The sequence below is a fragment of the Fukomys damarensis genome, unplaced genomic scaffold, assembly GCF_012274545.1.
Source record: "Fukomys damarensis isolate Sample0158 unplaced genomic scaffold, DMR_v1.0_HiC HiC_scaffold_14, whole genome shotgun sequence".
NCBI classification, from domain to species: Eukaryota; Metazoa; Chordata; class Mammalia; order Rodentia; family Bathyergidae; genus Fukomys; species Fukomys damarensis.
The window spans coordinates 83,479,382-83,484,575 of record NW_022900926.1 but is presented as its reverse complement, the minus strand read 5'-3'; positions in this window follow the sequence as shown (position 1 = coordinate 83,484,575).

The following is a 5,194-nucleotide window of genomic DNA, read 5'->3' as shown; positions in this document are numbered from 1 at the left end:
ACACTTTCAGTTTCTCACACCACAGAAACTATTCAGTATTTACAAGTGTGTCCTATTTATTTAACTTAAGAGCATGGCCTCAATGTGCATCCATTTAGCTATGCACAATGTGAAACTTGAGTTTAGGTGCCCTCCAAAGTTTTGGTCTAGGTTGAGACCAAACTTCTGTTCCAAATGATAAGAAGCAACAATTCCTTACCTTACAATTTCTGACCTTAATACATTGGCCTTCCTGTATTTCTTTCTCCCTGAGCTGTTCTTTTGTGGTTAATTCAGGGAATGATCTCATAAAAACTATTTTCATTAAATTCTTTTTTAAGCTTCCATTATTATCATATCATCATTATAAATAGGTACATCATAAAAATGTATCTATTAAATTAAGAAGCTTTCCAGGATCATTTGTCTAGCCTCCTCTTACTCAATTACTGGTTTTTCCAAATCTTGCAGCTTCGCTACTCAATCTTACTCTTTTGGACAGTTAAATCTCACCAACTCAAGGTCAAGTGAGAAAAGCTCTAAAGCTGGTGAATCTGATTTGAATCCCAACTCTGTCTCCTACCTACTGCAAGAATATGGGTACTTAACTGCCCTAAAACTGTTCCTCAATTGCTTGGTAGAGCACAATGTATCTGAAAACCTCTAATGGAGACACTGTCATAGAACAGATGGTCAAAAAGGAAAAAAAAAAATCACAGACTTTCTAAAAATATTCAATAAAAAATACAGGTCTTTTGGGTAGATTTTAAAATATAAATGATTGAATTAAATAATTCTAATTACTAAAGCAATCAGGACTTTGAGTACCTTAAAATTCTGTAACTTTATGATGGGCTGAGAGTTCTATAGACACCAAGTTCAAAGCTGACATAGGACCCCATTTGACTTGACAGTTAAATGCTTTTCTGTCAACTTTATTGATATAATCAACAATATTTAGGTAACCATGCAGTATCATGGTTTAGATCTAAAATGTCCCACAAAAATACACTCAGAAGTTAGGCTTTCAGAAGGTGATTGGATCATGGGTATATCATAATTAATAGTGGATTAATCCATTGATGAATTCATAGGTGAATTTTCTGTTTGGAGGTGGGCCTGGTTGAAGGAGGTGGGTCACTGGGGCCTTCTGGAAGGGTATTTTCTTGTCCTTGGCCATTCCCTTCTCTCTTTTCTGTGTTTTGGCTGCTTCCGCTTGAAAAACTTTCCTCCACCAGGCCATTCTGCCATGTTGTTCCTGCCTTGGAGCCAGCTAACCATGGACTAAATCCTCTGCAACTGTGAAGAAAAAAAAAAGTCTCTTGGCTGGGTGAGATGGTGCACCCACCCTGCCCAGCATTCTAAAAGCATGAGGCAGAATTTCTAGCTTGAGCCCAGCCTTGGCAACTTAGCAGGATTCTGCCTCAAATTAGAATTAAAAAGTGGGCTAGGGATGTAGGTCACTGTAAAGGTCTTTGGTTTAGTACTTATTACTGAAAAATAGGAGAAAGAAAGAGACAGAATCTCTGATAGGTAGTTTGTCCCAGTGATGGGAAAGCCAATATGCCATTTGTAATCATATCTACTTATCATAATTTCCAAATTGATGGGTTACTCTATTTATATACAATACAGATAATTATTGACATTCAGAAAAGTCCTGCTTTGTCAGTTTACATAGGAAGATGCCAATAGCATTTTGATTCTTAAATACCAATATCCTGGTCTTCTACTCTTCAGCCATTATTATTTTTTACGGCTCTTTAACATTAGCAATTGACTGCCTACTATGGCCAAGAAGTGAATATGACACAGTCCACTGGCTCAAGGGATTCAGTCCCATGGGGGAAATCACTTCTTAGGGGTGGCTCAGAAGGAGCATTTTTCTCTGAGAAACTGCTACTGTCATCATGGCATATTTGTTCTGTGGGTATCTATCTGTCCCATCAAGGGCTTGGGCAGGTACTCCAGCCAGAGCAGGGTGCTAGGGGAAAGTGTGACCAAGGAAGCTTCACACTGCCTCTTCCAACAGCTAAGCCCTGCCCATCCTTCATGTCCCCCTCCCCTCCCTCATTCTTAGCTACTATGCAACAACCAGTAAAGCGTTTCAGATAAAATACCATATAATCAAAACTCAATCATGGACTAGTGCAAAACCCTTTCCAAAAAGAAGTCATGGAGTACACGAGATTTAAGAGAAGTAACCAGGAGGTAAGTGCCCGAAGTTTCTGCTACCATTTAGTAAGCCCCATAAATTTTCTAAGACATTAAAAACGATATATCCAAGGCTTCCAGCAGCCCAGTCATTTCTAGCCAAATACCTAGCCAAATACAAATGATGCAAAACCAAGGCCAAATCCATCTAAGCTTAGCTTTAATATCCACAGCTTCAAATAGGAGTTTTGTTACGATTTTCTTAATTTTCTAATGTATAGACAGTAATAATGAACAAGTATAATTTTTAGTAAGCTCTTCTCATTAAAGACTCAGTTCTGTTACTACAGAATAACAGGGCAAGGTGGCCTAGAAAGAAATATGAGCTTTGGAATTATGCCTCGATTTGAACTCCAGCTATTCTTGAAATAGTTACTTAACCTCTTGGGGACAATTTACCCACTTAAAAAAGGAGAAACTGTATGAATTAAAATAGATGCTGTACATTTTGACCAGAGACGGACCAAGAAATACATCTATCACTATTGCTACTATATTTTTATGTTTAATACTGCTATAGCTATAAGTGCTTTCAATATTCCTTAGAATGAAAATAACACTTTTGACAAGTACCACAGATAAGCTTATATAAAAAAATTCACAAAATCATCTAATCTATTAATCCTTTTTGAGAAGTTTCAAATAATGTGAAAACCAGATAGATGGCCTGTAATTATGCAAATCTGGATATAATGGAATCAGAATGTACATCTCTGCCCTGTAACTTTTTTTTTTTTTTTGGTACCAGGTATCAAATGCGGAACCTTGCACTTGTGAGGCAGGCAGTGGCACCGCTGAGCTAAATCCCCAGCCCTTGCCACAATCTTAACTTGGTCATTTTATTAAACTCCAAATTACAAAACACTAATATTTATGTGATTGAATTTTTTGACCATTTACCTACTTCACAGTAAAAGGATTTTATATTTTCAATTTGGATATTAGTTACTACAATACTCTTGATATGAGCCAATTTCACTAGGCCACAATATCCCATCAAAAACTACCTAAGTGTTGTTGTGAAGGAATTTTGTAGACACAATTATAAAGTCTATAATCATTCCACATCAACTTTGGGAAATTAGCCTAGATAACCTGGGAGAGACAGATTCTATCACTTGAAAAGAATTTAAAAAGCAGAGATAAGGCTTTGTCTGAAGGAAAGCAATTCCATCAGTGACAGCAGCTTTTGGTCACCTTCCCTCTTTCCTGTGGTCCTGCCCTTCAGATTTCAGGCTTGTCTGGCCAGCTCTTTACTACTAGCTATTTTTTTTCCTGATAAAATTTTTAATTTTTTCATTTTCAATTAAATTTAATTGCCTGCACCTTATTAAAGCAGACATTGCTCCAAATGGGTTCTATTATGGATGAAATGGGTGGAGGGAGTCATTTTCATAGTAGATACAAGTATAGTATTGCATGTTTTTAATCCAGTATGTTGTTCTACTTTGCCACATCTTTACTTTCATTTCAAAAGAGAACAATGAATGTAGATCTAGTGACAATCTACTTTTGTAAATCAATCTGCACTTATAATTTAAAAAGTAGAAATGTATTTAGTTGTTGCACATGAAAAAGAAAACCCTAATTTGTGTCCAATTGGTACAATTAGACTTATATACAAATAAATTATGTTTCTTATGGATTTTTAAATGAATTCTAGAAAGGCCTTAGATTTAAGAAATAAAATTTTAGTGTGAAATCATTTCATCAAAATATAAACATTCTCACTTTACCTGCCAGTCTAAAGGAGTCAAAAACAAAATTCCATAATTCTCCCAGACAGAACTTCTTAAAACTATTTCTTTATACTGATAGTTTATTGTCAAGTTTTAGTTCATCCCGAGAAATTATAAAATGAGATTATAGCTAATAGTTACATGAACATAGGCTTTGAGAGGTAATTTGAAAATAAGGACCCCCAAAAAATCAAGATTTGAAACTAAATTCAAATTTTAATTTAACAGAAAGTAGTATTGATTACAAACTTTCAAGATGAGATGAAGTCATTAAAAAACTTCACTGTAGAAATGTTAAACATTTATTCATTTTCTTATTGAGAGGTCTCTTCTTGGTTGTAATGAGAATATGCACAAATAGCCACACTTTGAGATTTAAAGATTATAACCGAAAACTCAAACTTTTAAAAATATGTGCCAAGTACTACTGCAAAATAAATTAATTTTAATTATAAAGGACTAGTATCAATAGATACTTAAGAATTTATTACCACTTACTTGCAATAACAAACATGTGCTTTAATATTTTTATTTATTATTATAAAAACTGGGTTTTCAGCCTAGCAGGGCTATGGTTATGAAAGTGAATTTGAATCTAGCAGTTATTTAAACTTAAACTAAAAATCATGACACACATTAAAATGTCAAGCAAGTGAAAACTTTTGTGATATATACATATTTTCATGTAAACAAAAGCAAAGATTAAAAAATTACATTTTTGTTGGCAACAGAAATACATAGATTAAAAAGGTTATTTCATGCTTCCATTGAATACAATTGGTATAAGCAGAGCAATAGGAATTAGAAAATTCTTTACATTTCCCTCATTCTCCAGGAAATCATATATAATCGAGAGATGCCCTAGAGAGATGTCTCTAGGAGAAAGTAAATATGAGAGTAATTAGACTTCTGAAAGTCATGACTAATTAGTTATGCCACGCTTTTTGCTTTACTGTGAAATTATGGGTTTATCAGAATTTTTGCCAGTTAAAAGAAAGTAAAGCTAACACTGGCAAGAGCCACACTAACACACATAGCAGCCAACTAGACATAATGTGTAGATTTCCCTCCCAATGTGGATTATCCAGGCACTAGGAGATAATGACTTCCAACACAAAACAAATATGAGATAAAACAGACATTGCTTAATTTGGTATATTTTCTAGAGGTGGTTTAGGAAATGTGCCCAAGAACCAGAATCAGGTAAACTGCTTAATAGCAATGTACATTTCTGAGCCCAACCATAGACCCTTTGTGAGCCA